Source organism: Cebus imitator, unplaced genomic scaffold (assembly GCF_001604975.1).
Source record: "Cebus imitator isolate Cc_AM_T3 unplaced genomic scaffold, Cebus_imitator-1.0 Scaffold49, whole genome shotgun sequence".
Taxonomy (NCBI): Eukaryota; Metazoa; Chordata; class Mammalia; order Primates; family Cebidae; genus Cebus; species Cebus imitator.
This window is the reverse complement of record NW_016107364.1, coordinates 1,341,302-1,362,542: the sequence shown is the minus strand read 5'-3', so window position 1 is coordinate 1,362,542 and position 21,241 is coordinate 1,341,302. Positions and strand designations below refer to the sequence as shown.

The 21,241-nt window shown below is 34.5% G+C and overlaps 1 protein-coding gene and 1 pseudogene across 1 annotated transcript in view; one reads left to right on the top strand and one right to left on the bottom strand.

Moving 5' to 3' along the window:
- The window catches only part of DOK6 (docking protein 6), a 449,269-nt gene that overhangs the window by 303,418 nt on the left and 124,610 nt on the right, over positions 1-21,241 (bottom strand). The window lies entirely within an intron of this gene.
- On the top strand, positions 674-2,686 carry LOC108303577 (annotated as a pseudogene).

Sequence of the window (21,241 nt, the reverse complement as noted above, 5' to 3'; positions counted from 1 at the left end):
GGGGGGATGAAGAGAGGTTGGTTTTAATGGGCATAAACATATAGTTAGAAGGAATAAGTTCTAATATTAGATAGCAGAGCAGGGTGATTATAGTTAATAGCAATTACATAGTATAGTTGGAATGATTGTCCACTCCAAATCTCATGTTAAAATGCAATCCCCAGTGTTGGAGGTGAGGCCTTCTGGGAGGTGACTGAACAATGGGGGTGGATGTCATGAATGATTTAGTAAATCCTCTTGGTGCTATGCTTGTGATAGTGAATGAATTCTCCTGAGATTGCATTGTTTAAAAGTGTGTGCCCAGCTGGGCGTGGTGACTCATGCCTGTAATCCCAGCATTTTGGGAGGCTGAGATGGGTGGATCACAAGGTCAGGAGTTTGAGACTAGTCCAGTCAACATGGTGAAACCCTGTCTCTACTGAAAAAAAAAAAAAAAAAAAAAAGCCGGGAGTGGTGGTGTGCACCTGTAACCCCAGCTATTCTGGAGGCTGAGGCAGGAGAATCACTTGAACCCAGGAGGGGGAGGTTGCAGTGAGCTGAGATCACGCCACTGCACTCCAGCCTGGGTGACAGAGTGAGACTCCGTCTCAAAAAAACAAACAAGCCCTCTTTGTCCCAGCGCTAACGGGCACATGGCTGCTTTTTGCGAACTTTCTGAGTGCCAGGCACTGACTGCGAAGACATGGTAGGCAGCCCCTCCAAAGAAAAATGCCATGGCAAAGAGAATAAAAGCTAAGCCCACTTCAGACAGACCTGGAAGTCCGTATCATTCCATCAGGCACTTTGACTCACTAGCTGTAACAGACATCCCTGGAGCAGATATTCTGGATAAATTATTTGATCATGCTGTACCCAAGTTTGGGAAGAAGGACAGCCTTGGGACCAGGGAAATCCAAAGTGAAGAAAATGAAATTCAGCCAAGTGGAGAAGTTTTTAAGAAGTTAATTCTTCAAAATTATAAATGGGTGAACTATCTTGGAGTTATCTGCAGAGTGAGTAACTTCGGTAATGGACTCACTGCACTGGGACTAAAAACCAAAGAACAGCATTGCCATCTTCCGTGAGACCAGGGCCAAACGGACGACTGTAGCACGGACCTGCTTTAAGTGCAACTATCCTCTTATGACCTTACATGCCACAACTTGGCAAAGCAGCAGCAGTTTATGGGCTAAGTGAATCTGAGGCTATCTGACTACTAGTGTGGAAATTCTGGAAAGTAAACTTAAGACTGCATTGTCAGATATTAACTGTGTTAAACACATCATTTATGTGGACAATAAGACTATCAATAAAGCAGAGTACCCTGAAGGATTTGAGATTCACAGCATGCAATCAGTAGAAGAGTTGGGATTCAACCCAGAACACTTGAACATTCCTCCAAGTAGACCAACGCCTTCAGACACGGCCATTATTATGTAAACTGGTGGTTCTTCTGGTCGACCTAAGGGAGTGATGCTGCATCATAGCAATTTGATAGCTGGAATGACAGGCCAATGTGAAAGAATACCTGGATTGGAACCAAAGGACTCATATATTGGCTACCTGCCTTTGGCTCGTGTGCTAGAACTGACAGCAGAGATATCTTTGCTTTACCTACGGCTGCAGGATTGGATATTCTTCTCTGCTTACACTCTCCGACCGGTTCGGCAAAATTAAAAACAAGGAAGCAAAAGGAGACTGTACTGTACTGAAGCCCACATGTATGGCTGCTGTTCTGGAAATCATGAATGAAATTTACAAGAATGTTATGAGCAAAGTCCAAAAGATGAATTACATTCAGAAAACTCTGTTCAAGATAGGATATAATTATAAATTGGAAGAGATCAAAAGGGAATAGGATGCGCCTCTTTGCAATCTGCCACTGTTCAAAAGGCGAAGGCTCTGGCGAGAGGGAATGTCTGCATGATGCTGCCCGGAGCGGACCCACTGTCTCCTCAGACACACCGATTCACGAATGTCTGCTTCTGCCGCCTAGCTGGCAGGATTATGGACTGATAGAATCATGCAGTGCTGGGACTGGCAGAGCTGGAGTCCTTCTTATTTGCTGTGAAATTAAGCTAAAAGACCAGCAGGAAGGCGGTTATACAATTAATGACAAGCCAAACCCCAGAGGTGAAATCGTAATTGGTGGATAGCACATCTCCATGTGATATTTTTAAAACGAAGAGAAAACAGCAGAGGATTATTCTGTGGATGAAAATGGACAAAAGTGGTTTTGTACTGGCGATATCAGAGAATGCCATCCCAATGGATGTTTACAGATTATAGATCATAAGAAAGATCTAGCGAAGTTACAAGCAGGAGAATATGTATCTCTTGGGAAAGTAGAAGCTGCGCTGAAGAACTGTCCACTTACAACATCTGTGCTTTTGCCAGAAGCGACCAGTCCTATGTGATCAGTTTTGTGATTCTTAATCAGAAGAGATTGACACTTCTGGCACAACAGAAAGGGGTGGGAGGAACTTGGGTTGATATCTGCAATAATCCTGCTATGGAAGTTGAAATACTGAAAGAAATTAGAGAAATTGCAAATGCCATGAAATTGAACCTTCCAGTCAAGGTTCAGTTAAGCCTAGAGCCATGGACCCCTGGAACTGGTTTGGTAACTGATTCTTTCACACTGAAAAGGAAGGAGCTGAAGAACCATTACCTCAAAGACATTGGATGAATGTATGGGTGCAAATAAAATGTTGCTCTTTTATTGACAGTTGTGCAGGAGGTAGCCTGGTGGTTTTTTACTTCTAGAGTTTTAAGCCTTTGTTGAGCTGTCTGTTAGAATGTAAGGTTTATCATTCTAAAGACACAGTAAAAAGAAAACAAAACCAAAAGTAATTAAAATTGTTGTCCAGTTTACTTCTTTTTTTTTTTTTTTTTGAGACGGAGTCTTGAACTGTCACCCAGGCTGGAGTGCAGTGGCGAGATCTTGGCTCCCAGCAACCTCCGTCTCCTGGGTTCAGCAGTTCTCTGCCTCAGCCTCCCAAGTAGCTGGGATTACAGGCACCCGCCACCACGTCAAGCTAATTTTGTATTTTTAGTAGAGACAGGGTTTCACGACCTTGGCCAGGCTGGTCTGGGACTCCTGACCTTATGATCCACCAGTCTCAGCCTCTCAAAGTGCTGGGATTACAGGCGTGACTCACCGTGCCCGGCTCTAGTTTACTTTAACTTAGTTTTGCATAGTTCAGCTTAAATTTTGCATAGTGCAGCTTAAATTGAAAAGTTATTTCCCTTTAGCTGTGTGATTAATTATAGAATAGAAATTCTATTTTTAAAAATTAGCCTAAGGAAGAGGTTTGGGAATGTCCCAGACCGAATTCCCAACATGTACTATTCTGAGAGATAACTATATATAAAATTTGTTGCACACAGAAGCTGTATTATCTCTGAGAATGAAAAGTGTAGCCTGTTTGATTTAGTTGAGTGTATGAATGGATACTGAGGAAAATTAATGATAATTAAGCTTTTATAAAGTTTATGATGTAATCTCCTACATGAATATAGATTTTTAACAAATAATATTTTGATAACATTAACTTCTATGAGATCTTTCTTTTCTAAACTTTCCCAGAGTATAAAACTATAATATTAAATAGTTGACTTATGAATCAAAAATAATTTTTAAAAAGTTATTAGTGGAAATGGTTCATATATGAATGATTTCTTTATGATTATGTTTTCATGACTGTTCTCAAATACCTATAATATCATAAAACATAAATAAACTCATAATTGCATTGAAAACTCTGGAATGATGTCCTACAAAAGCATTTAACCATTATATGGTATATTAATGGAAAGTCTCCAACACTGAGTAACATGCAACACAATACAGGTGAATACAAATTTCCTATGATTGGAGGCAACAGGGAACAGGGAGGTAGGATGAGTATGGGCAATTAAAAGCATAATTAAATAAAGACCTCAGGAACAGGTTTGGGTGAATCCTGACTTCCAATTGACCAATCCCAGCATTGTACTCTGGTTGAACTGGCAAGAACTACTCTACAAATAATCTGAGAGACCCAGTGAAAGATCAGAAACCAATAAAAAATAAGGAAGGGACCCTGTGCCCTGGGTGACATCAGGCTGCTGGAGTAGAGAAGAGGTCTCCAGATCCAGACAGCTAGGACCTCATGCACCCTAAAGAAAGCCTATCTAGGCCCATAGGTGAGCAGGAGGCAAAGGTGAAAAAGTGTAAAGGATGCTAGTGCTAGACAGAACAAAGCTGATTTTATGTATAAATACATGTACAGTGCTTTAATATAATATATATGTATGTTTATATTGCTAAATAAATGTATGTTATATAAAATTTATTCATAATTTATATAAATAGCATCCCATACATATACATGACATTAATTTTTATGTGTCAGCTTGGAGGAAGTTTTGGTTGAGATTAACATGTGAATTAGTGAATTCTGAGGAAAGGGTTGGTCTTCCTGGTGCAGATGGGCCTCATGCCTGAGTAGAACAGAAACACCAGCCTCCCAAGCAAGAGGAAATTCTCTGGCAGACAGCCTGAGCCTTCATCTGCACAGTCAGCTCTCCCAGGTCTCCTGTCTGCAAGCCCACACTGCAACTTTGGATTTCCATACACTATAATTGCATGAGCCAGTTTCTTATAATAAATGTCTCTATATATCTATACATGAGCAGATATGTAGCAGATATATATCTATATAGAAATTTATATATTATCTATATGGAAATTTAGATATATTAGAGATATATATATATATAGATTTATATAGCGATTTCGATAATAGATACATCTATATATTTAGATCTATAAATCTATATAGATATATAGCTATCTATACATCTATATATAGATATTTAGATATATAGATATATCTATATATGAGCAGATGTATAGCAGACATATATCTATATATTTAGATATATATACAATAAATCTCTATATCTAGATTATATATACTAAATTACTAATATATATAATACTAACATATATATACTAAATAGTATATTACATATAGATATAGCTATATATTTATTATAATATCTATATAGATATATATTTATTATAAGTAATTGGCTAATGCAATTGCAGTGTATAGGTATATAGATATATAGAGAGAGAGATACATTCAAATTTCAATTGCCATCTTTGTTTTGATAGTGTATGGTTACTTATTAAGTGTGAAATGTATTGATATTTGGAGGCAATAATTAAAAAACGGTTGACACTTGAACAACATAGGTTTGAAATGCATGGATCCACTTAACGTGGGAATTTTTTCAATAACTACAGTTGGCCCTCCCTATTGTGGGTTTTGTATCTTCTCTCTCTTCATATATATACATAGAGAGATTTTTAATATACAGAGATATAATATGAAATATAAGGAGGGATAGATATGCATATTATATATATATAGCAAGATAGTATAATGTCAGAGACTGTTATATATAATATTAAAATATGGTTGACTCTTGAACAATATAAATTTAAATATGTTGTTCAAGGGTCAACCATATTTTAATATTATATATAGTATTATATAGTCAAACATAGTTTTGGACATATAACTATAATGTGAGACTCAGTGGAAGATAGTATGCATGTGTGTGTGTGTGTGTGTGTGTGTGTGTGTGCCTATATGTATATACACACATGCACAGAGACACTTCACTGCTCCTGTTTCTCTGGAGAACCCTAGTATAATATATACATATAAAATTTACACATAAATATAAACTCATTCAATAAACATTAATAAGTTTCAATAAACCAGATAAGTATGAGATAGTAAATAATATTAATATATTAATAATGAATAGATGATTAATAAAATAATATAAATAACTATAATAAATATAAATAATCAAGGATGGGAACTATAAAAAAAAAGTTTGACAAGTTTGTCTATCCTGCAACAGACATCATAACCAAATAACAGACATCAAGGAACGGAAAACTATTTGGGCAACAACACATACACACATACACACACACACACACACACACACACACACACACACACACTTCTACAAAAGGTTCACCTCCTTAATATATAAGGTGTTTCTATAGAGCAAGTATAAGAAAACAAGCAGAGAAACCCAAAGAAATATAGGCAAAATTTTGATATGCCAATTCTTAGAAGAAAATATATGACTACTGAATATATAAAATGGTACATATCTACATTAACAAATAATGACTCACAAATTAAAATAAAATAATGTTTGGCCAAACATACTGGCAACACATGAAAGAAAAGATCATCCATGTATTCCAACTTTTCACATTTCCTGGTAGAAACTTCTCAACAGTGTTTTCTAGCACGTTAGCGAATCTGCCCTCCATATTGTCAAGTGTGCTCTCTTTACTCTCCAAAGTTTTCTTTAGGCTTTCTCCCTTCCCAGCTGTTTGTAAGAATGACAAAGCTCTTTTCATTTCATTAATCTTCAAAGAACCAATTTTGTTTTTTAATGAAGAATTCTACATTTTGGTTTTGTTGGTTGTCCTGTTGTATTCATTCCTGCTTTTTAAACATTAATTATTTCCATATATTTCTACCCTGACTTGTCTTATTAATAAACATTAAAGTATATACAAATAAATAAATGATTTTTAAAAGTTCAGAAAAGTAAAAAAGTATAATAGGGAATAAAACTGAAACCACATGTTTGGGACTTTTTGTTTTACCTTATATTTTTACTCTTTTACAAAACTAAATATTACACAAATGGTTGAAAACTCCTTTATATCCATCACTTATTTTCCCTTTTCTAAGCCAAAAAGAGTCACTACCCTAAAAGGTCATCTGCATCTTTCAAAGCAAAGACTAACATTTCTACTAGAATTTTGTACCTTTATTAGCAAGATTTAGTACTGTTTTTATATTTTAAATTTTAAAATATAAAACATGATGTATAAAATTTAATTCTGACTTCTAATTATAAGACTGAGCTTTTTTGATGTTGATATGAATTATTAAATATATTTTAGTTTCAAATCTGTTATTAGGTAGATGTGTTGAAAATAGCTTTCCCTATTCTGTAGCTTGACTTTTCACTTTTTTAGAATTTAATTTTTCAAGCAGAAGATTTAATTTTACTTTAGCAAAATGTGTAAATTATTTATTCTTTGGTTGAATTTCTTACTTCTAACTGCTTAAGAGGAATGCTTCTTATCTTTAAGTAGTTACTGAGATATTTGAATTTTTCACCATTTCATTTTATTTTTTCTTTCCCTTTTCAATGTTATTTTACTCTTTTCTGGCTTTGTAATGGAATAATAAAATTTCTTAGATTGCCTGTTTTTCCCTTAGCAGCCTCTGAAACCTTTCTCACTGCATACAAATATCCATTTTAGTTGACAAATATGTTTGAGTACTCACACAGAGCTCTCTACCTTTCTTTTCATTTTCACTGGTAAATCTAATAGAATCTCACTTTAAAAAATACGGTTCTAATAACTTCCTAGCTGATTCTGCCTTCAAGTTTGTTTTACTTCAATCCAATTTACAAACTATTGTCATATTAAATATCCTAGCACAGAGATGTGGTCATGTATTTCTTTGGATCAAAAAACAAAAATAAGAAAACAACGAAACTTTCAATGCTTTACAATTTCCCATTGCTTATAAAAGAAATTTTGAACTCTAAAGCTTATCCTTCAAGAATCATCATGGACTAACCCCAAAATCATGTGGCACATTTGTCCCTTTCTCCATTAAATCCTCTCCTCAAATTGGACAGGTTTAATTATCATTATCCCTTGAATATATTTGCTTTCATTATTTTTTTATCTGAAATTCCCTTATTTTTAAAATGTATATGCTTTATAATGTTTTCCCTTATCATTTGTTCTTTGTTGTCTTTGAAATTAATCTCATCCACAAAAGAACATAATTAGGCTACATTATTATCATTTTGTTTCACATGAAGAAATCAAAGTACAGAAATATTTTCTTAAAAGGTAGTAATGAAGATACAGGAATCAAGCTCTGACAATCTAGCTTCAGAGCTTGGACTGAGAATTACAAAATTATACCCCCTCATGCATTATGAACTGGAGTGTTAAGCAATATATTAATGTATTGATTTAAAAGCTGGGAAAACCTACACCACCAGGGAAAACAAGTTGGCTTTCTTCAGAAATGAAAGCCTGGACTTGGGGGAAAAAAGAATGCAAAAAACAAAGAGGTGTAGTTGAAATGAGAGGTTGTATATGTTTGTCTGTTTCTTTCATCCTTGTTTCTTTGTGAAGTCACCTTTGTGTGGGAAAGACCTCTCTTTACCTTTCCTCATACTTGCCCCATCTCACTTGTTCTCTGTTCACCTGCCTCACAGTGAAGGGTATCCAAAGTCCCTTTAAAAAGTTCTTCTCAAATTGGAAACCAGTCATGTAGGAGAATCACCCATTTATTCTGGCACACTGAAAATTTCAGCACAATTGCAACTTTTCATGTCTGAAAGCCCAAGTGACAGCCGACACAGAAAAAGTAAATCGAAAGGAGTGTAAAGAAAGAAAAAGGGTTTGCAACTTACTTTCCTCCTTCTAAGACCTTGGGAACCTAAAGCCAGTATGGAGTCTGTTTGGGATTAAAGCAATGAAGAACTCTCTACTTCATGTGCTTAGTTATCAATAAATTTTTGCTCCAAAGCAGACCTTTTTGAAAATACCCCTTTGGACAAGCTTTCCATCCTTTCATTTGAAGAAGACAAATTGACTGCAATAATAAGTATCTTTTAAAATCAAGAGTAAAAGAAATGTCAAGATCTAAACTAAATGATGTTTGAGACCACTGTGCCTGGCAGCCTTAGGAACTAATCCACACTCGGTGGATGAACAGAAGCTTCTCACCTCATTGCATGATCAAGTCATGAAAGCTTCAGAGGCTCAAAAGCCCATGGAAGAATAGCTTCAAGAATGACTAATTTCAAATGTATAAAGCTCCCCTGAAATGAAACGTCTTAAGCAAGCGTTTTTACTCAGAAAAAAAAAAAATCAATCTCTGAAATTGCAAAAAGTACACAGTATTTCTTTCCTACTTTGTATTTTTATTGTTTTCACAAATTTAATTTTAGCTGTTGTGTAAAATGTATTAGCTTTTTGTGTAGAGCTACATAACTGGACTTGGGGTTCTATATTTGTTTTAATGTTATTTTAATTTTATGGTTTAACCTAAGTTTTTCTCTTGGGTCAACGTTTTACTCATCACTTTCATATGGTAGCAGCAACAACCTTGACTTTCAGTAATAATAACTAGCATCTTAATTTCTTCTGTTTCCCACCATTGTAAAGTGACTTATAAACATTAACATAGTTTAAGCCACACCAAAACCCAGCAAGGCAGGCAATATCATTATTCCTGCTTACAAAATGGAACAGTCAGGCCGAAAAGTGAAGTAATTTAAAGTTTGGCATAATACTAAATTATTGTTATAGTTTGATAAGTTGGTTTCCTATTTCTGCTTTCTCTTTTTCTCCAAACTGTTCTGCACACCACAATAAAAATAATCATACTAATGCTTTTGTAATTTCATGGCACCTTTGAGGGCTTCCAGTTGTCTAGCAGGTAAATTCTAACTGCCTAAATCCCACACACAAGGCCATGCACACCATCTTCATTCTGCCTTTTGGACCAACTTCCACTTCTTTTTAATCAAACTAAGTTCTAGGGATTCACAACACTCGTCAACTCCCTTTCTTTTTAAAATTTTATTTATTTATTTTTATTTATTTTTTTGAGACAGAGTCTGGAGTGCAGTAGCACAGTCAGCAACCTTTCTTAGTGCTTCCTGGGTATCCTGATATCTGGCCATAGTGATTACTTTTTCCTGTCTTTACAAGTTTTCGAGGAAGGAATCGTTTGGCAGATCAAGCTTTCCTGGTCATGTTTTCCTATGCTCTATTTTCCCCAAACATGACCATTATAATACTCTTCAGATTTTGTAAATCAGCATACAGAAGTTTCATTTCTCCTATTAGAGTGCACAGTTGTTGAAGGTAAAACTTTGTATGTCAAACAGTTTCTGGCACAATGTATACCCTTCATGGCTCAGTATATATTTGTGGGAGGCTAAATTCATGCCTTTGATTCATAAAGAACCAGTATCAATTATTTCAAACCTGGATACATGAAATATAAACCATAAAAACACTTTCATACCTATTTCCAATAAAGTATCTTTCATAAATGATTAGAAATTGTTGGGTTTTAAAAATATATAATAAGGTACTCAGTCTTTGTGGATAATATATACACATCATCAATGCACAGATCCCACCCACTGCTGCTTCCTTGCTTTAAGGCTTATATATTAAGACATTATGAAAGGCATCAATTTCCCCATCATAAGCAAGTAGATATTTCTACTTAGGAATTACTCCAGAGCATGAGAGCAAATAACAGTAGTCTGCAATTTTAGCCTTAACTTATAATTCAAATTATACAGTAAATACATGTTGACAATGGGGAAACATCATACTTATATTTGGGTGAAATAAAACTCATACTTGCCTTCAAAGAAGCAAACAGTTTTGGCTAAACAAAAGAGCAAATAAACATCCTAGTAGGTAAGTTCAGAAAAATATTATGATATGTATTTTATATATTACAATACATGCTAGCAGGATAACATACACTCTTTTCTTCCTCCCCCACACAGATGAGTGCAAGAATTAGCATTTAACTTAATGGTGAATTTCTGCCAACGAGGATAACAACAAACATTCTCTTTAACAGAACTATGATTTGTGTGGTAGTAGAAATGTTAACCAATGCAATTACAAAAGAGAAGGAAATGAGAGACAGAAATATTAGAAAGAGCTAAAATAATTTTAAGTGAAATGCCCATATATTTAAAAACCCAATAGAATCAACTGGAATCTAGAACAAAACATAAAGTAATTAATTTCACTAAGATAGGAGTTAATAAAATTATCAAAAGTCTACAATCTTGAATACAAGAACCATAATCACTGAAGAAGTATGATGGAAGAAAAAACTTCATTTACGATGGCCGTATAAATATTAAGAAGTCTAGAAATACACTTAAGAGAATGTTAAAACCCACAAAAGAATCATTAGAAGATACTTCTGGAGGAAACAGGTTATGACTTAATGCAAATATCTACCAAGATTGTGGACAAAAGCTAAATTCTCTCATATTAGTTAAATTTTGAATGCAATAAACATTAAACCAGTCCCCTGGAACTAGATACATTATTTAACTTATGGTAAAATAAGAAATACTTAGTAAAACTCAGAAAAATAAATACATGGTGGGGGAGACCAAACCTATATTAAAACATAACGCCCCAATGATTAAAACAGTGTAGCAATGGCACATGAGTAATCAGAAAAGAAAATCTAGAAAGAGGATATGATGATAAAGGTGGCATCTCAAGTCAATGCAGGAAGGATAATGAACATTGATATGGTTAGGTTCCGTGCCCCCAACCAAATCTCACCTTGAACTGTAATCCCCAAATGTTGAAAACAGACCCTGGTGGGAAGTGATTGGATCGTGGGGGCAGTTTCTCCCACGCTGTTCTCAGGAGATCTGACGGTTTCATGTGTTTGACAGTTCCTCCAACAAGTGCATTCTTTCTCCCTCCTGCCGCCTTGTGAAGATGGTGCCTTGCTTCCCCTTCTGCCATGATTGTACATTTCCTGAGGCCTCCCCAGCCATGCAGAGCTGTGTCAATTATACCTCTTTCCTTTGTAAATTACCCAGTTTCAGGTATTTATTTATAGTAGTGAGGGAACAGAGTAATACATATTTTTTTTTGAAAAATACATGTGACTTTGAACCATCATTCCCACATTCTAAAATTTATACCTGAGATACATCTGCATTCATAATAGCATTATATGCATAAGTTATATAGCATAGAATTGTTCATAGAGCAAAACCTGCAAAATAAAATTAGCCATTAATAATGAACTTGTCAAATGAATGATGGTACATGCACTCACTGGAATAGGAAATCTTTCTATATACCGACATGAAAATCTATCCAGGATACATATGTATATGCTGGAGGATATACATGTATACCCTGCACTCCCTGTGCCTGTATGTCTACTTGGGAGGCTAAGGCTGGAGGATCACTATATGTGAAAAAAAAAACCAAGCCGCTTTTGTATAAGAAGGAAAAATAATTAAAAATGTATAGTCACATTTTTTTGACGTTCATAAAGAAACTCTAGAACTACACAAACTGACCTTAAAAACAAGTTTACACTACAGGATTCAGGGGCAGAATCTACCAAAATGAAAGGAGGAGAGAAACTTTTCAATTCACAAATTATGTACTAGTGATTTGCCTACCTGATAGTTAATACTAAATTTGATGAATGACAGATTAAATGCTTGACAGAGGTATTTGAGGTTTTTTTTTTTTTAAATTTATATTGACAACCATTGAAGAATTCATAATCATGTTTGTATTTTAGAATGGTTAATTCTGGCAGTGTAGTTTGATTAAAAAAAAAAAAAGCCTAAGGCAGGGATATCTCTTAGTTAACCAAAGTTTTAACAGCTGATACTCATTACATGATTTCTGTTTGTTTGAGAGAGCATATCCAAGCACTCTGTCCCTCAATTCTCACATGTGCTCTGTGTGAAAGCTACTCCCATTGTTTCCACGTTAGAGATGAAGAAACGGATAGCAACTGAGACTTAAACCATCCAATAGCCTATGAGGATCAAGGACAGTATTTGCAGGAGAGGTTGGGAAGAAAAATGGGATAGAAGAAGAAAGGAGGAGAAGGAAGGTTGACATTTAAAGGGTAATGAAGAGATGGAATTCTGAAGAAGACAACCAGAGGGGTGATTAGAGTAACCAGGGAGGAAATATCCTGGAGATGAAAAGAGTAGGAATAGAAAGGTTGGTGTAGTAAAAAGAAATAGAGGCCGAGGATGGTGGCGCATGCCTGCAATGATGGCACTTTGTGAGGCCTAAACAGGCAGACTGCTTGAGCCCAGGAGTTGGAGGCCAGCCTGAGCAATACAGTGAGACTCCCACCAGCCTGGGCAATACAGTGAGGCTCCCATCTCTACCAAAAACACGAAAGTTAGCTGGGAGTGGTGGTGGATGCCTGCAGTCCCAGCTACTTTGGAGGCTGAGGTGGAGGATTGCTTGAGCCCAGGAGGTCAGGGCTGCAGTGAGCTGTGTTCACATCACTGCACTCCAGACTGGGTAAGAGAACAAGACCCTGTCTCAGAAAAAAAAAGGAGAAATAGATCATTTACGGCACCCAAACTTAAATTATTCTTATTGGGAAAAAATATTAACAATGAATAGCATGCTTTAAATAAATACACTAAAAATTAGACCTCAAGTGGTTTCCCTAGTATTCAAAAATACTATAGGGCTTGCTCTAAGACTTATTTTTCTTCTCATTCTTTTCATATTTATCTTTCATATAAGTTCTCATATTTCAGAATAACATTTCTATTCTTAAAATGCAGTTGTTCTGACCAAGAAGATAGATACATGAGAAAAGAACCCATTTACCTTAGATTTCAATAAAATAATGATAGCCCTGTAACTTTACAATATTTTTTGCATGGCACAATCATAAAGTATCAAATTGAACATGACAGTTTTATTTTAAATCTCTTCTTGGATACAAGTCCTTTTTAAAAATCCTTCAATCATTCTTCCAGAAAAAACAGCAATACTGAAAGCTTTTTAAGGAGCTTATTTTTACTGGAAGCCATATTTCTGATACATCTTGGACATGTTGGACTGTTATGTCAATATACTTTTAAGAATAGTGTTATAAAAATCATATAAAAACAGAGAGAATGTCCTCTGCAAAAGAGATTTTATTGGAATTGTGGCCGTGTAGCTATTGATGATACCTTTGAAATATATCTGCTAGGCAAAGATCATAAATGATTTCTTATTCAAAACCTTAAAACTGGAACTGAAGTAGAAGTTTGCAGATTTGTGTAAAATTCACCTACTCATCTAGAAACAAAGGAATAATCCAACTCTTATCAATATGTCTTTCTCATAAATGCTCAATAATTAGTGTATAGATTCCCACATGCAATTCAATCAGTTAAATAAATGTACATATGATAATTAATATCTGCCACTGTACTAGGCACTGAGGAATATGAGAATGAAAAGATTCTAACTTGAAGAAACTGGCAGTCTTGTGGGGCAGACCAGCATGCAAATAAATAATTCCAACTCACTGAAGAAAGGGCCATGATAATGATATTTTTGGGGTAAACTGAGACAAAGAGAAGCACCTGATACAGCCTGTGGAAAAAAGCCTGAATGAAGGAATGCTACTTAAGAGAAAGGAAGACATGAGTGAGAGTGAGTTAACCAGGCAACATCAGAGCCAGAAGGCAGAAGTGAGCCCAAGGTTCCAAAATCTTTATTAAATCAAAGTGGAATTTTCCCTGTGGGTAATTTTATGTCTTACTTGAATAGAGTTTAAAACTTCTGTATTGGCTGGGCGAGGTGGCTCACACCTATAATCCCAGTACCTTGGGAGGCTGAGGTGGGAAGATTGCTTGAGGCCAGAAGTTTCAGACCACTCCGGTCAACATAGCAAGACCCCGTCTCTATTTTATAAAATAATAATAATAATGACAATAATAAATCTTCTGTCTTATATGTTAATGTGAACATTCTTGTGTCTGTATGATAATATTTATTAATTTAATTCAAGATATATTCAGTTGAGCCCTTTTTCTTTCAATCACTAACCAGCTACATGATATTGGCCAGTTTCCCGAACAACTTGGATTTTCTAATTCTCTCTTGTAAAATGAAGGAGGCGAACAAAGTCGCTGTTAAAAGTTCCATAAATGCCAGATATAGGTGAAGGGGAGAAAGGTAGCAAACCGCATTGCCATGTATGTACCTATGCAACAATCTTGCATGTTCTTCACATGTACCCCAAAACCTAAAATAAAATATACGTTAAAAAAACGTTGTGGTGGCCGGGCGCGGTGGCTCAAGCCTGTAATCCCAGCACTTTGGGAGGCCGAGGCGGGTGGATCACAAGGTCAAGAGATCGAGACCATCCTGGTCAACATGGTGAAACCCCGTCTCTACTAAAACTACAAAAAATTAGCTGGGCATGGTGGCGCGTGCCTGTAATCCCAGCTACTCAGGAGGCTGAGGCAGGAGAATTGCCTGAACCCAGGAGGCGGAGGTTGCGGTGAGCCGAGATCGCGCCATTGCACTCCAGCCTGGGTAACAAGAGCGAAACTCCGTCTCAAAAAAAAAAAAAAAAAAAAAAAAAAAAAAAAAAAAAAAAAAAAAAAAAAAAAAAAACGTTGTGGTATGTTATGGATATATCAATAATATGTGACCACACAGGGTATATATCTTTTATTGTTTAAACTTAATAATTGAAAATAGTTATGTAATAATTTTTATTGAGGTGATGATGTTTAGACTAAGAATAAAAATTCAAACATATAAAAGTTTAGAGAAGATAGACATTCACAAAAATTTCACCAACCAGAAATAACCACAATTATTAAAATAACCAAAATTCTTTATATATTCTTTGTTTATGTACACAGGTAAATGAGTAGTCAGAATTAGCTTTATAAAGGTAACATATATTTAGTGAAAACTATACTTGATAAGTACAAAATATTCCCTTTTACTTTTCAGTTTTAACAATGTATGTTTAGCAGTTTATGTTTAATTAGTCCTATTTTTACATATCAAATTCTACAGTATTTACCTTGCATTCCTCTCATACTAAATTTTCTATTACAGAATATAATATTTACCAAGTCATTTTTACCATAGATTCTCTTATTTCTGAGGTAATTACACATGTTTCAGTGAAACCTGCTTTTACTGCCACGTTATTTATTTAAAGAAGGGCTTGTAGGTGTAGTCCTTTGAGTTCTTTCTTATATCCTTGAACATAACCATCTGCTTTCTTTCTACTCAGGGACTATTTGGCTGAATTAAATTTCTTGGTAAATGCTTGATTATACGGGACCTTGTAGAGAGTGTGCTAATTATGTGGACATTGAATCTGGCACTAGTTTCTTCCCTACGTCTCTCCATTTACTTTTTTGGCGGAATTTTTTATTTCATAATCAGTTTTCAAGAGTTCTTTGTAGCTATTATAATTACTGAGATCTTTCATTTTTAGGAAGTTATACCTGTTACACTGGTATTTGGATGATAATTTGGCCGGGTATATTTTTTGGATAACATCTCCTATCACTCAGAACTCTGTAGATATTTATTACTTTCTGAAATCCACAGTTTCATAATGAAATTTGGGACTCCTATAAATCATCCTGCTTTAAGTAATTTTCATTTCTGTTTGGAAACTGAAAAACTTTAGATATTTATATTTTAATAGCCTAAGTAAAAATATTTAATAAAATATTAGAACTAATGCCTTTAAAGATCAGAAACATGATAATGTCCATTATCACATATATACATGAATCACATATACATGAATCATATGTACGTATGAATTTCACATATGTGAATCACATATACATATGAATTTCATATATATATCACATATACATATGTGAATAACAAATATATATGTGAATCACACATATATTTGTGTGTGTATATATATATATGTATATATATATTCAACCATGTAGTTGAAATTCATAGCAAGTTCATTAACCAAGAAAAAAATTAAAATATATAGTGGTTGAAAAGAGTTTTTTAAAAACCCCAAACCATAGTTATTTATGGAAATTATATTGCCTACATAAAAGTGAATCCATAGCAAATTATTAGAATTATAGAGATTTCAGCAAGCTAGCCAGCCATAAGATGAATATACAGAAATCAATTGCTTTCCTGTCCACCAGCGATAAAGATACAGAAAATGTAAGAGAAAATTTAAGTTTTACAATGACGGTAAAAGTGAAAATATAAAACTTGGAAATAAATCTAAGAAAAGCTAAAATACAAATTTTTTGAATGACATTAAAGTCCTAAGGAAATGAAGAGATATATGCACAACATACAGTGATCCACATTCATTCCCCTGATACTAATCTATAAATGCAATTTTAACCAAAACCTTTACAAGATATATGTGCAACTTTACAAAGCTAAAATCACAGCAGATGCTAAAGAATGAGGGTGCACTGAGGCAAAGGGAAGCATGTTGATATGGCCTGAGGAGAACAGCTTAAATGATGAAACTCTGCTTAAGGAAGAAGACAGGAGTGAGACTGAGCTCACCAGGCAATATGAGAGCCAGAAAGCAGAAGTGAGCCTAAGGTTCAAAAGTCTTTAGAAAATCAAAGTGAAATGTTCCTTATGAATAATTTTATGTCTTATATAATTTATCCAAGATGATCATAGCAGATGCTAAAGAAGAATGAGGAAGTTTTGCCTATGGTATGAAGACTTATAATGAAAGTATAGGAATTAAGAATGTGTTGTTTTGATGCAAAGGTAGATACAGGAACAAGTGGAAACATGGAGCTCCTCTACTGGCATGCTCATATGTGGAGTGCTTATACATGACAGAGCTGGGATCTTAAATGGAGTGAGGGACCACTCAGTAAATGGGACTGAGAAAATTGGCTATTCATACGGGAAAAAAAAGAGTAAGTTTTACTCCAACTTCACACCATACAAAGAACCAGTTCCCATGCATAAATATTGTATATATGAACAACAAAATTAAAAAAATAGAAGCAAATATAGAATAAGTGTATTACATTGGGCTTGAGAAGGAATTCTTAGATGGAAAACAATTATATATGTAAAATATATACATGTACGTACAGAAGACTCCCATATAGCAAATGCATACATAATTGTGAAGTTGTCAGCTTCTAAAATATTCAGTTAGCACTTTCATGCAATTGCAATTTCATAACTCTAAATTCATGTATAAGATTAACCATAGTATCTTGTTAAATTATAGAACAATATTATTTTATAGAATAGATCCCATATCTATGAGACATACATAGCATAGTCAAAGACACCTGCATTAAAACTGCCACTTAACAGCAATGAGACTACAGGCAAGTCACTAGCCTTCTATTTAGCAGACTAAAAATCACATTTTAAAAAAGAGCTTCTAAGAGTTGTTGAAATGATTTAATGAGCTAATACCTGTAATGTACTTTTGTGCCAGTGCCTGAGACAAAATTAGTAGTCCAAAAAGGTTAATATTATTGTCTGAAATTACTGGAGGTCATGTAGGCATACATATCTAACTTTTACCTTTATTTCTCTCTCTCTCGCATGTGAGCTCTCTCTCTCTCTCTTTCGCATGTGCACTCTCTCTCTTAAGACAATAATTGGAAAAGCTTTACTTTAGAGAAAAAATATAAAGTAAATAAGTGGAGCAACTGATATAACTAGGAAGTTCTGCTATTTAAAATCCAATGTAACAATTCTATCAAAGAATAAAAATCAAATCATTTAGAGATTATAAAAAGGGGGATAATTTCCTAAATGTTCAAACCAAGGGGGAAATAACAAAAAAGGAAAATAAAACAGTCTATTAAAACTGTAAACTTACAACTTTTGAATTCATTATATCATAACTTAAGTGCATAAGTTTTCTATTGGATACTGAAATAAAAATAATAACTGTCCATATTTTATAGATTATAATCTAAGTTTCCCATATTAGTCATTTAAATAAAACAATTACTAGGTTCCTTTCCTGAAGCTGTCAGATTAATACTTGTATTTGCATAATATGAATCATTACATTTTTGTACTTTTCAGTGAGATAATGCCTAGGCCCTTCTTTTTATTTAATTTGACTGAACAGAAAAATCTGTTGGCATAACATTAGACATGACTTATTCTGTACTATAGGAGACATGACAAACCAAACTAAAAATAATTTTTGGGGGGATAATGAAAAGATAATTGAAAGGCTGAAAAAGGAGAAAAATTGTCAGAACTAATTTTGAGTTAATACTGGAGTTACATTATTAGTGAGCAATATTATACATAAATTAAGCTTTAACATATGTAGTTTACAATTTGAAATAAATTTGAAGCAGTTTCCATATAATGAAAAGAACTGTCTTGTTTCAGTAATTAATCATTTTTTTTTTCTGCAGTTGCGAAAGATGTTGGGTTAGCATACTACCTACATGTGATATTTTTTTAAGAAGATACTTCACTGATATTCCTTCTTATTTCTTTTAAAGTATCACAAATTGTCATCTTTCAAAATGATTATATCTGTTTGTTCCCAAAAGAATAGACATTGAAATTGATGGTCTTCCATAAAGCTGTTCTCTGAGAAAACAATGTTTACTCTGACAAACCTTTATCCACCACTGAAATTTCATTTCTAAAGCAGTTTTATTTCTATAAATATCTTTTTCTTTTTCAGATGGTCCCACTTTGTCACCCAGGTTAGAGTACAGTGGCATGATCAAGGCTTACTGCAGCCTCTACCTTCCAGGCTCAAACAATTTTTCCATGTTAGCCTCCTGAGGAGCTGGGATCACAGGTGAGGACCACCATGCCAAGCTAATTAAAAAAATTTTTTTTATAGACACAGAATCTCCCTTTGTTGTCCAGGCTGGTTTCTAACTCCCAGCCTCAAGTGATCCTCCTGCTTTGGCCTCCCAAAGTGCTGGGATTACCAGTAAGAGCCACCACACCTGCCTTCCATAAACATCTTAATGCTATTGGTGGTGAATATTACCTGAAAGAAAAATACTACCTAAGTTATTTAGAAAACCATTACCTAACTTGTTCAATTAGATTTCTGACTGGGTAAGTACATTATGACCAGCAAATTGGCAGGGAAAATTTCTACTTTCACTTTTTTATAAAATAAGAAAATACTCCTTCTTTCATTAAAATATATTATGCCGAATCACCAAAGTAGAAAGTCTTACTATGTAAACTAAAAATGATATTGAGAGCTCTGCAAATGTTTCCTATGTTCTTCTTCCCCAGAATACTGACAATAAAACTGGGAGAAGGGACCATAGCTGTGTTCAAATAGGCAAGAGGTCATACCTGGAAAGCAAAACGTACACAGGAAAAGCTATTGTATTTTTCAGAAATTTCATTGTATGTTTTAACAGTAATTTTCTGTTCAGTCAAAATAAAGATGTTATTAAGATGTTAACAAATATATAGGAATTGTTTTCATCAACTTAGAGCTATATATAAGAACCCATCAAAAATGTTATATTTTTACTTATTATTTTCCATTGAAAATATTAAAAATGTACTTGGACAATTAATTTTTTAGTTAACTTTGAATAGTCAGTGGGGCCTAATAGTCTAGCCTGAAGCTCTCTGAAATTGCTAATAACGAAGGTAAGCTGGTGACCCAGCTATATGACATACAGTTTTCTAGGGCAGTGGTTCCATAAATGTAGCCCACAGTTCAGTTTCTGAATCACATAAGAACATGTTAATAAAAATTGTATAAATCAGAATTTCTAGGGGTAAGGTTCAGCAACATTGTTTTTATTTTTTTAATGATTTTTGTGGGTACATAATAGTTGTATATATTTATGGAGTACATGAAATGTTTTGACACAGGCATACAATGTGAAATAATCACATCATGGAGAATGGAGTATCCATCCCTTCAAGCATTTATCCTCCATGTTAAAAACAATCCAGTTATACTCTTTTAGTTATTATTGACTATGATCACCCACACTGTTTTAGTTATTATTGACTATATTTAGTTATTATTGGGGTACCAAATGGTAGGTCTTATTCATTCTATTTTTTGTGTACCTGTTCACCAACCCTACCCCTTCTGCCAAGCTCAAAAATCAAGTGTAATATCAATTTGCTTTATGAAGCCCTCCAGGTGATGCTGGTACACATGGAATACACTGATTGAAGGATAGGATTTGGACTAGCATAACTTCTGAACAAGAATGGCATAAATATTCCCTTCTGCTTGACCAAACTTCAGGCTTCTTCCTAACTAGAGGCTCCTAATCTCTCTACTCTTAGAGAATTTACTTTGGAAAACTTTCCATTGTAAATTCTTTCCCTGCCTTTTTGAGATGTAGATCTTCTTTTAGCCTCTGGACAGTTTTACAACACAAGAATGTCTTTCTCAACAACCTGGGAATCATCCATTTGATATGCAATCATCAAGGAAGATAGCTCCCCTATCTCCCAGTTTCTGTGGGAAGGTAGGAGTCTAACTCCTTAAGCACCAATTAGCAAACACAGATGGCCTAATCACACTGACAACCTCGCCCCTAATGTCCTCCGCATTTTTTTTTCTTTTCTTTTTTTTTTTTTTTT